The following is a 12,500-nucleotide window of genomic DNA, read 5'->3' as shown; positions in this document are numbered from 1 at the left end:
TTTGAAAAGGTTTCACCGATATTCCTCACGACACACTCGCGTATGTTGCTGAATTCACCCTGACCAACCAGCCGCTGTCTTTTTCAGATTCACACATTTTTTTCTCTCTCCTTATCCCCCCCCCCCCAGTGATTCGACTCTGAATCGACTCGCCTGCAGGAAGTGAATCAGTTATGCAGCGCTGTTTCGTGTCAACATTTCCGTGGATTCTTTCGCGAGCTGGTGAACTGAGACGTCAGACGCAAACGGAGCCGGAGACAGAGCCGTGGACCTTCAGAGACGCCACGTGTTCTGCAGAAAAAGAGAAAACAGACACTGGATGAATTAGTTATTTATAAAACGATCGATTTTTTACATTTTTTATTCGGCATCGGCCGCGTGTTCTCCGCGCTCAGGTGATTTTCGTGATCACCGGTGAAGAACTGTTCCGATTTTGTTTCTGTCACTGTATTTCAGTTTATAACGAGGATGTTTTTCACACCCCTTAGAGAAAGGTATTTTGCCTTTTGCTTCGTTTTATTATGTGTGGTCTGAAATCAAATCAAACAAAATACTTTTCTCGCCCTGATCCGGACTGGGTAAATGGACTCATTTCGCTCTGCACTCCAGTGTGATTGCTGTGTTCTCACCTGACTAAAGACCCACAGCGAGGAGCAGGACACACCAGACCTCTGTTTAAATAGAATAAACACTATATATATATATATATAAACTTACACGCCTCCTTTTCACTATTCAGATTCTTATCATTAGAACGAACAGACTCCATCCATGCAGGTTCACACACGCTTCCAGAATTCTGAGCGAAGCTCCGCTGCACTGAGCTCGTTCTACCTTCTGATCTTCATCAATGCCTGGTTATTCCTTGCTTCTTAACGACAGAGGAGCGCAGGGTCGCGTCTCCTCGGCTCCGTTTATTCAGAGTGATTGAGTCTCCTCTCTTTTCGGGTATTTCCTCAGGAGATCGGGCGCTGTTAAGTGCTGATAAGTGAGCAGTGATGGAGAGATAAAGATGGGAGCAGGAAGGGGAAACTATGCGAGTAAGCGAACGTCGATGTGCGTCGTGGGCGGAAGACTGTGCGTTTAACACCGAGGGATCCGACGAGCAGGTGCGGTGATGCTACGTATTTGTGGAAGGTGTTTACGATAACACAGACGAGCCTGCCATCTGGAAGGTCTTACGGAAGGGGAAAATGATAAGACAACAAAAGAGAAAGAAGCAGGAAAGAAAACAAACAAAAACAAAAACACCCCGATGTTAATTGGGCATGTGCGAGAGGAGCCGCAGCGGTAGAAGCGTGTCAGAATCGGGCAGCAGGAGTACATGTACAGCTCCACATACTGACAGTGAGAGAAAGGACGGAATATTAAGTACGCTCTTATTCCACAGCGGTTTAAAAGAGTGTACGTTGGGGTCCACTGTGAGCCAGAAGCATCCAAAACAACAGTACCCTTATTAACCTCGAGGGGGTAAAAATAGATCTTTCCGCGTGTGAACAGTGATGAACAGCAGGAACCAAACTCCCAGCCACTGCATCACAAAACGACACGGTCCGGTTCTCACGGGAAAACGTACGAGCCCATCGAGTCCCCACGAAATGGCGTCCTAGCCGCGAGTTCAAGTTTGGTGAGCTGTGAATTCGTCTCACGCGAAGACTCGTGACCAATAGGAGATGGACACGTTACTGCGTGACCTGCATCAGTGTCTCGCCGTCCCGTTTTACACAACGCAGCTTTAAAAGAATATAAAATCACGATGAAAAGAGAAGTTGCAGAGGTTGCGGTGTCGCTGCCTACAGGATGGGATATTTTAACCCTGGCGTGTGATGTCATACGTTGTTGCCTAACCCTAACCCCAACCCTTAAATATACCAAATACGGAGAACAGTGAAGACATTTACAAGAAGAACAGACTCTGGGAGTCTGAAAAGTCCCAAGTTGGTAAGAAAAAAACTCCAAAAATCTGCCTGTCACATAACTACCACCTCGTACAAATTCTACTTTCCTCACAACAAATAAGATCCAACTTCCCAAAGAATTCTAGATAGAAAAGGGAAGAGAGTGCTGGAAGACACGCCGCCAGAACCACACCGACTACCACGTGTACTGCTAACGAGCTGCTACTGTCGGCGTAGCAGGAGCCGGGTCCAGTCTCGCTCTCAGTCTAATTGGACGATCATGATGTTTTGGATTAATTTTATACAATTAAAACAGATTTTTCTTGTCATTTCTTTCTAGATATACTATCAAATTGGTGTCAGTAACGGTTATTTTGAATTCCGGGGCACTTAACAGACATCGTCCGGCTTATTTCTGCGCAGTTTGATCTGACCCTGAGAGGCAGGAATGCCAATCACTGTCCGTGTAGCACAAGAACCGTACCTTCAATTTAGTCCTCATGGTGTACAAATTTGTTGCTCAGATCCCGTGTAAACGTAGCTAGCTTGTTGACTCGGTGATTAGGTCAGCTCGAATCTGATTTCACAGACACAAGATCCGATGCTGGATCCATCAGTGAAATATCCGAAGCCCACAGAACGCACACAAACCGTATTCTAACCAGCGTATGAGCGCACCGTACGCCTTATCGTAACATCCAAAAGTACAACGAGAGCAGATTTCATTTTAGAAGTTCAATAAATAACGGTGCAGTTTGTCAAGATATTTATCACGAACCCAATTCCTTCCCCACTAATAAAAGTGTAATAAACAGAGCGTGCTCTCTGTTCCCCGGAGAGAGATATGACAGCGCGGATGGAGAGATGAGAGGAAGGTTATGTGAAGTGTAAAACTATATATATTAAAAAAAAAAAAAAAAAAAAAGTGGGGGAAAAAAATGTGGAATGTGTTTGTACGATGGATTTTAATAAACCAAAAACAATAGACTTGTGTGCTTAATACCCTAAAATCATATAAGCCGATACGAACCTGCTAGCAAACTTGGCTATCCATTTTAACGACCTCTGAAAGACGTTAATGTAACTGTTTCGCTAGCTGACATTAGCTTAAATATCTGCTAGCAAAGTGAATGTGGGTGAACTATTATACCGTGCACACTGACTAGCATTCTACCAGGGTAACAGACCAGTATTTCATGCTAAGCAGTTAGGTCAAGCTAAAGATATCGACAGGCAGGCTAGTGGTGATGTCGCGTTCGAGTTTCTCAATATCACGTCCTCATGGGTTCATGTATACCGCAAGTATGGAGGTGTAGTTCATTTTAGCCAATCCCAAACTTTATTAGCATCTCGTTTCACTTCTTTGGCCTTTCAAGCTATCCGACTTTACTTGGGTTGGCTACGTTTAGATTAGATTAAGTAGCAAGCTAACTAAGATTAGGCTAAGCATTATATGGTGTAATTTGTTAGGTAGCAAGCTAAATAACATTAGCCTCACGGTTACATTATGTAATTGAAACCAGAAGCCAGTTCTGCTAGCAAGCTACTCTGAGGTAAACTATTGTTCTGATCCGATTGGATTAACTTTGTGAATGTCTGATCACACATATATCAGTTCTAAATAAGCTATGGAATAAAAACAGTAGTGTGACGTGAGCATGCTCAGACTTTCGGACTCGTCGGTGTGGTCTGCACCAAGATGGCGCCATCTTCTCAATAATTGATGTGTATCTGCATTAAAATTCCCACCACAAATCATTCTGACTGACACTTTCTGTCTATCAGTGCCCACTTCTTCACCCTCTAGCTACATCTCCCCTGTGTGTGTGTGTGTGTGTGTGTGTGTGTGTGTGTGTGTGTGTGTGTGAGTGACTCTCGCTTTAGCGTGTGCTCCGGTTTAGAACAGGCACCTTGCTGTTTTCCACTATTTAAAATTTCATCACTGAAACTCGGAGCATGTGGATAATGAGGACATTATTATTAGCAAGGCCGTATTGATTCGCTTGCTCGCGGATTGTCAGTCAGTCTGAGCAATGTCCACCTAAACCCCAGTGCTAATGCTAAATGCCCCTGCTTATACCTGGTAGCTTATTAAGCTATTAATATAACACGGGTAATGGAGTCGGCACGCTGCGTTTAATCACCCCGGTGCTGATAATTGAAGCTGCTGCACAGGGATATGCGTGTTTACTGCATACTGCATGTAGGGGCAATGCCAGGTATATGGGGACATCAGGTTAATTGGGAGCGTTTGTTTTCTGGCCTAAAAAACCCATGAAATTAAAACATGTTACTTATACATTAAACATATGTTACTGGACTTAACTGATATGACATCATATAAGCGGGGTGTGGTCAGCGTCAGATGGAACGACCCCAAAAATCTCGAGTTAAATGACATGCTTTGGCTAGTTTTATTCACAGGTTCATGAGGTCAAACTGTCATGACTAACATATTACACATATTTCAGATGCATTTGTATATACAAAATTAACATTATATATATATTTAGTTATAATTAGTTATAATCCTTTATAAGATATCCCAAATTCACACACTTGCTGTCCCAAATTTCCTCTCCCAAATTCCCAAATATACTGTCCCAAATTACCAAAGGTCCTCTCCCAAATTCCGAACATGCTGTCCCAAATCCCCAAATTTCCTCTCCCAAATTCCCAAAATTGCTGTCCCAAATTTCCTCTCCCAAATTCCCAAAAATCCTCTCCCAAATTCCCAAACATGCTGTCCCAAATTCCCAAAAGTTCTGTCCCAAATTCCCCCCAAAAATCCTCTCCCAAATTCCCAAACTTGCTGTCCCATATTTCCAAACATGATGTCCCAAATTGCCCAAAATGTCATTAAAGATTGTTTTTCACCAAGTTTAAATATAAGGGTAAGCCATTCTTCTGTAGAATATGATAGAAACATTTCCCCTTCACACGTGGACTGAGGATTTCAGAAACGTACCCTCTGTTGGGGATTTTGTTTTATTAATGATCAGAAATTCCAAAACTTCAAAACCGATATACCCGAATAAACCCTACGTGTGTGTTGCACAGCGACTCTTCATGGTGTGAGCACGTGATTAGTAACGTGTGGAGTAGCGCACAGAGTTTTGAGGAAATTCCTCCATCGTGTGGAATGCAGTATGTCCTATTTACATTATGTATATCAGCTTGCATTATGGATGTTTGTGTACGTGTGAGAGAGCGTGTGCCTTCCCTGCTCGCCAAGCAGAATCTCAAAACTCTCCCAAGCAGATGAGGAGAAAAGCGAGGGAAGCTTCTCCCTGCAGTAATTTGAGCCAGTGTCTTGACACGCAGGAGCTGTTCAAAGGCTTCCTACCCACGCAGGAAGTTCATGAAGTATTCATGCCGGTGACAGAGCGAAAAAAAGCAGCATAATGAAGTTGTGACCGGGCCAAATGAGTGTCCGAGGGCACATAGAGCGAGCGGCAATATTCGGTATAATGAGACTGCTTTCCCTCCCTGAAGCACACGTCCTGAGCTGTGGAGAGATGCACTGCTGAGAGGGCTCCCTGGAGTGCATCCAGCGCACATGACCTCTCTTCCATAGCTAATGCTTAAACATCATGAGATATTTAAACATACTGGGTACGCATACTAATCCCCCTGTTAAATCATGAAGCACGATAAATAATCAACGAATAGGCATGACATAGAATTCAAATGTAAGATTTAGGGGTCAAATATGCACCGCAAATAACATTCGATTATATTAAAGGTGCAGTCAGCATTTTCTGTTAAAGGTGCTGTAAGCAATTTTTTAAAAGATTATTACTTTAAATACTAATAAATTCTATAGCAGACTAACATCTTTTGTCCATGTCATGTCATACGATGAAGATCCTCTAACGGTAGACCTGTGATTAAGGAAAATTACTATGTACAAAAGTTGCTTGTCATCAATCAGCGCGAGTTTGGCTCATCAAACCTTTTTTTCGATCCATTAGCAATCCATCACCACTACCTTTATTTCGAGCTTTCTTTCGAATTTACCATCCTCCTTTCACACAAGCGTCGCAGCCACACTAAAGAATTATTTTACGTCGTGTTTAAGGTTTTTCCTCAAACAAAATCAGACTGAAAACCTAACCGCCTAAACTGTAGCTTAATCAGGATGGATTGATTTGAGCTTCATCCATCCACAAAGCCACGCCCTCTCTCCAAAACCACACCCACATACCCGAACACAAACGTTGATATTTTTAATCATTAGGGCACTGCTTCAAAAGAAATGTAGATGTTTGGTTCATTCTCTCCGCAGTCTGATTTTGATACATCACACATTTAAACGGAACAAAAAGGGGGCGGGGTTATAGAAGCATTCTCAAAAGTCTTTCATTCATTGGTCACTTTGAACAAATGGACTTTTAACCATGTTTAAGTGATGATCGTTCGTGCTCGATATAACCAGCTCTACACAATCTATTGTTTTGATTTCTGGCTGCCATTAAGGCACTTACTGTTGTGCTACAGGGTCAAGTATGGACTATCGAGAGGTACAGAATTTCTTGGCTCGATGTTTACTCTCGCCCACCGTCGCTGTATTCACACCAGGGTTCGATTCAAGCACCGTTAAAGCACATGTGAAAGTGCCCTTACAAGGTAAGTGTCATTACAGCCCCAAAGGAAGCCATCCAACACGGCCGATGGGCTTTTAATATCACTAAACACAGCTTAATGGGCTTTTAATATGGCTCTTTAAGGTCGGCCCTGAGTTTTAAGTGTTATCCATGAGGACAAAGCAAGGCTGAGAGCTGATGAATGGAGACATTAAAAGCCTTAGTGTGCTGGAGACACCTACGTCCTACAGCTCAGGGAATGAGGGTGAATTTCCACCAATTCAGCATGGGACATGACTAGCGTATCACTGATTATCATTACTACACTATCCATCTATACATCCGTCCTTGTTCTGTACCACTTATCCTACCCAGGGTCGTGTGGAGCCTGGAGCCTATCTCTGTAGACTCTGGACACAAGGCGGGGGATACCCTGGACGGGGTACCAACCCATCCCAATCACACACACACTCACACACCCATTCACACACACTATGGAACATTTAGACATGCCAATCAGCCTGCAACACGTCTTTGGTCTGGGAGACTCATTCTTTCGATGTCTCTTTCCAGAAAACTTTACCATATCAACGATCACACACGTGTTTTAAACACACGTTGCGGATGAGCTGTTACTATAGAAACGATGACGTATTAGAACGAGCGCATTAATATAAACCTGTGATGTGCAGCTGCAGTATTGTCAGAGCTGCTGTTATAGAAAGTGAATCAACACCTGACCAATCACGAGCCAGAATTGAGTAGCGCTGTGGTATAAGGAGAAATATGTCTCTGTGCCACAGCTCTTTATTTGGTTAATTAGTGCCACGTTGGTTCTAATTCGGTCCCTGTTCACCCAGCGTATTTTCAGCACCATCTGCCTCGATTTGTCCCTACCTTACCTTACATGGTCTTTGTTTCCTGTTCTTGTTATATTGTTTCCATGGTTGTTAATTGATCTCACCTGTTTCTCGTTACCCCTCATTAGTGTGTGTATTTGTGCACATTTGTGGTGTGGTACAAATGAAATAATTACAGCCCATGCTGGAGACCAGCGTGGAGCCCACTTACATCAACTAGAGTGAAAAACAATTATGTTTTAGGGCTCGATTAGTAGTCTTTTTTAGTATTTTACAGACATATCTGAGGTAAATGTTGCTATTCCTGAGTGTTTTGTTATGCATTTGGTGACGCAAAGTGTGATTTAAGTATAATTTTAGTCACATGGAGTCTTTTTTTTTAGTATTTTACAGACATATCTGAGGTAAATGTTGCTATTCCTGAGTGTTTTGTTATGCATTTGGTGACGCAAAGTGTGATTTAAGTATAATTTTAGTCACATGGAGTCTTTTTTTAGTATTTTACAGACATATCTGAGGTAAACGTTGGTATTCTTGAGTGTTTTGTTCTGCTAGCTGCGATGCTAATTGTACCATTTTCTTTTTTTAAAAGTAATTTACCAGCAAATCTGAGGTAAATATTGGTATTTTTGAGAGTTTTATTATGCTAGTGGTGATGCTTTGTGTAATTATCACATGATTTTAGTCATACTGGGTCTCTTTTTTTTTGTTTGTTTTTAGCAATTTACAAACATATCTGAGGTAAATGTATCTATTTTTGAGTGGTTTGTTATGATAGTGGTGATGCTAAGTACATTTACAATATAAGTTTAGCCTTTTTTATTTTACTTTTTTACTTTGTGCACTTTTTTTAAACAGTTTTTTTTTAAATATAGTTTGGTAGCAAGATGCATTGTTAGCCTTAATGTTTAGCCATCATATGCTAGTCGGCCCTACGCTATATTGCTCAGTTGCCAAGCAACAGATTTTTCTTTAACGACTTGTGAATTGTATGAGTTACCTTTTAAAGCATACTATATATAAATAAGAACAATAGTCATTATCATTCATATACCTGAGTATTTTCACAGATTTTGTTAGCCAGCTAGCTAACATATAGCTAACCTAATAAGTTTTCTGACAGGAAAATGAGGTGATGGTCTTCACTGCTAACGTCAGCCAGCTAACATTCCCGTAAGCCTTTGTTTGACTCTTTGACATTTGATAAGTAGTGAAATAAAAACGGATCTCAGACTTTTGGACCTCCTCCTGTTTCTCCTCTGCATTTCCTGTCTTCTCTTTCCTCCATGTTCTGTTTTCCAGTCATCCGGATAATGAACAGCTTCTGATGGCGGAGACATATGCTGAGAAATTACCTTGTGTAGACAGCCAAAGCCTGCTGCAATACCTCTTTCTATCTATACATCTATCTATCTATCTTTCTATCTATACATCTATCTATACATCTATCTATCTATCGTTCTATCTATACATCTATCTATCTATCGTTCTATCTATACATCTATCTATCGTTCTATCTATCTACTGAACTTTATTTATCTTTTCTCTCACTCCCTCTCTCTTTCTCTCTTCTGTCTCTCTCTCCATGTCTCTTTTTCTCTCTCTTCTTTCTCTCTCCATGTGTCTCTCTCTCTCTCTCTCTCTCTCTCTCTTCTGTCTCACTCTCCATGTCTCTTTTTCTCTCTCTCTTCTGTCTTTCTCTCCATGTCTTTCTCTCTCTCTTCTCTCTCTCTCTCTCTCTCTCTCTCTCTCTCTCTCTCTCTCTCTCTGTCTGTGTCTCTCTCTCTCTCTCTCTCTCTCTCTCTCTCTCTCTCTCTCTGTCTGTGTCTCTCTCTCTCTCTCTCTCTCTCTCTCTCTCTCTCTCTCTCTGTGTCTCTCTCTCTCTCTCTCTCTCTCTCTGTCTGTGTCTCTCTCTCTCTCTCTCTCTCTCTGTCTGTGTCTCTCTCTCTCTCTCTGTGTCTCTCTCTCTCTCTCTCTCTCTCTCTCTGTCTGTGTCTCTCTCTCTCTCTCTCTCTCTCTCTCTCTCTCTCTCTCTCTCTCTCTCTCTGTCTGTCTCTGTCTGTGTCTCTCTCTCTCTCTCTCTCTCTCTCTCTCTCTCTCTCTCTCTGTCTGTCTCTGTCTGTGTCTCTCTCTCTCTCTCACACATACACAAAATGTGCAATCAGTACTCTCCATCTTGCTGATGCGCGCACACACACACACACACACACACACACACACAACTCTCCTGTAATAAACCCTAGATCAGATCGTCTGATTAAACCGGATTATTTCAGATACTCACCTCTTACAGTACTACGTGTGTAAAGTGTGTGTAAGTGTGGCGTCTCTCGATGTCGGTGAGGATCAGTATTACCGTCCTGATGGAATCTTTCCCCCCATCCTGTCGTTTATTATTCATTTCCCCGTGAGCCCGGTCGCTGTTTGGCCGTCTGATCTCGCTCGGCTTCACTGGAAATGAAAGTAAATCACACAAATCCTCAGCTCTTTGATCAGACATCGACTTGGTCGCGAAAGCTCTGCAGGTTTCAGTCTGACATCAAAGCCCCTGCGATCTATTTTTCTTTATTTTTCTATTTTTCTTTAGGGTTTTTTTTCCCCGCGTTTCCAGTGTCTCACATCCTGGCGTAACGACTCTCCACGTGCATCGTGCCAGACCGAGCTTCAAACAATCATAGGAATTAAATACAAAGTCAGGGACATGCACAACATGGAAACTCTAATGTCTATCTACAGATAAACATCCCCTCCCTCTCTCTCTCTCTCTCTCTCTCTCTCTCTCTCTCTCTCTCTCTCTCTGTGTCTGTCTCTCTCTCTCTCTCTCTCTCTCTCTCTCTCTCTCTGTGTCTGTGTGTGTCTCTCTCTCTCTGTGTCTGTGTCTCTCTCTCTCTCTCTCTCTCTCTCTCTCTCTGTCTGTGTGTGTGTCTCTCTCTCTCTGTGTCTGTGTCTCTCTCTGTGTCTGTGCCTCTCTGTCTCTCACTCTCTCTCTCTCTCTCTCTCTCTCTCTCTCTCTCTCTCTCTCTGTGTCTGTGTCTCTCTCTCTCTCTCTCTCTCTCTCTCTCTCTCTCTCTCTCTCTCTCTCTCTCTCTCTGTGTCTGTGTGTGTCTCTCTCTGTGTCTGTGTCTCTCTGTCTCTCTCTCTCTCTGTGTCTGTGTCTCTCTCTCTCTCTCTCTCTCTCTCTCTCTCTCTCTCTCTCTCTCTCTCTCTGTGTCTGTGTGTGTCTCTCTCTCTCTGTGTCTCTCTCTGTGTCTGTGTCTCTCTCTCTCTCTCTCTCTCTCTCTCTCTCTCTCTCTCTCTCTCTCTCTCTCTCTCTCTCTCTCGTTCTCGCACGGGCTTAGCGTGTCTCCTTCCTGGCGTCGTGCAGGTTTACACACATCTGCCTGCACTCGTTCCTTCATATGACCTTGTCACAGATCCACACAGGAGAAATCTCCACGTGGTTTGAGCTCGACTCAGCCATCTGTGATGTTGGCACGGCGACGCCGTACCTGCACGTGTTTAGTTACGGTCCTGTTCAAGAACGTCGCGGATTTTAAACCCTTCTCGTCGATTGTTGATCGTAAAGATTAACATGTCGTATTTTTATCTTTTTCGAGTTACGTTTAACGGGAGTGAGTCAGTTAGCGGTTAGAATACAGTATCGAATGTGTTATCGTTTCTATAGTAACAGCTAGTTCACGGGGAATTGCACAGCGGACGCGCCACGTACACGGATTTTTAAAAAACCTTCGATATAGAGACGTTTTCCTGTTTAATTAAATGTTTGTGGAAGGAGTCTCCGGTGTCTTCACCAGAGAGAAACAAGTCAAGCTGGTGCGGGATCACAGGCTGTTCCACAGCATTACAGGTAACTATAACCGGATAAAAATGACGAGAATAAATCGGAAATCGTAACAGGTTGCGGATTCCTGCGTTGCAAGCGGAATAAAACATGCTGTCACAGGAAAATAATCAGCTTCATGGTGAGAGCAGCGCCTCCGCTTCATCACACCACTCTGTCGTTGATGGTTTCACTATAACGGCGTCGCACGCGGTGTTTTAATCGACGTGTAACCTGCATAATGAGCCTTAAATCACAAGAATCCACTGCGGCATGACGCGTTACACATCGCAGACGTGTGTCCTGCGTCTGCGCAGCCGGAAGGCACAGTTCAGACTGTGTCAATGTCACAGGAATGACGGAGGGCGAAATCCCTGAGCTGAGATGCATGACCAAGAGCGAGAGAGAGGGGAAGACAAAAAGTGAGAGAGAGAGAGAGAGAGAGAGAGAGAGAGAGAGAGAGAGAGAGAGAGAAAGCGAGAAAGCCTTTAGGATTGTTTGAGCAGGTGGAGCAGGAGAGGAAGGGAAGACACCCGAGAGACGACATGTTGTCTTTTTTCTCTCTTCACAGTGTGTTTGGAAAAAAAATCTAATCCAGGCGGAGTCCATCTCTCTCTCTCTCTCTCTCTCTCTCTCTCTCTCTCTCTCTCTCTCTCCCTCTCTTCCTCCGCACCCCCACACACTATAGGCCGCTTACCAAATGAGCATTTTTGACAGAGATTAATGGGCGTGCAGAGGGGAAAGAGCAGAGCACAGAGAATACACAATAGCAGGTCCATTTCTCTCTCTCTCTCTCTCTCTCTCTCTCTCTCTCTCTCTCTCTCTCTCTCTCTCTCTCTCTCTCTGCTTAGGATAATCCCTCTCTTTCTCTCCCTTGCCCTTTTCTAACCGGCCCTTCAGAGGTGGAGGCTGGCGTCCGTCTGAATTATTGAACTCCGCACCATATCAAAGACCTAATTTAATCTCAATGGCTTCCCACCTTTAATTCAGTCCCAGATCCCTCTCTTTCTCTCGGGTCTCTCTTTCCTCCGGTGAGTACGTACTGCTGATAAATAATCTGCGCTCGGGACTTTTCCTCATGCTCATCACATGGCCTGTCAGCCAGAGAGAAGGATAGAGGGAAATGAGATGGAATGAGAGAGAGAGAGAGAGAGAGAGAGAGAGAGAGAGAGAGAGAGAGAGAGAGAGAGAGAGAGAGAGGAGGTGTTGTAGTAAAATAATCATCGTCCGACTGTGGAAACGAAGCACCGTCACCGTCACCACCCTGAAGTTGATTATTTTGGTAAAACCGCACATCCTTGGTGTTTTATTCCTCTTCTACCACAGAAATTTACCA

General features: G+C 43.4%; 1 long non-coding RNA gene across 1 annotated transcript; it reads left to right on the top strand.

The window, feature by feature from the left end:
• The first annotated feature begins 7,347 nt into the window (after nucleotides 1-7,347).
• LOC124628161 (uncharacterized) lies at nucleotides 7,348-8,255 on the top strand. Its single transcript, XR_006982489.2, has 3 exons — nucleotides 7,348-7,632; nucleotides 7,937-7,957; nucleotides 8,065-8,255. It is a non-coding gene; the product is annotated as an uncharacterized LOC124628161 (long non-coding RNA).
• Nucleotides 8,256-12,500: the final 4,245 nt, after the last annotated feature.

Source organism: Ictalurus punctatus, chromosome 5, assembly GCF_001660625.3.
Source record: "Ictalurus punctatus breed USDA103 chromosome 5, Coco_2.0, whole genome shotgun sequence".
Classification (NCBI taxonomy): Eukaryota; Metazoa; Chordata; class Actinopteri; order Siluriformes; family Ictaluridae; genus Ictalurus; species Ictalurus punctatus.
The sequence above is the reverse complement of the archived record's forward strand: the minus strand, read 5'-3'. Positions and strand labels throughout refer to the sequence as shown.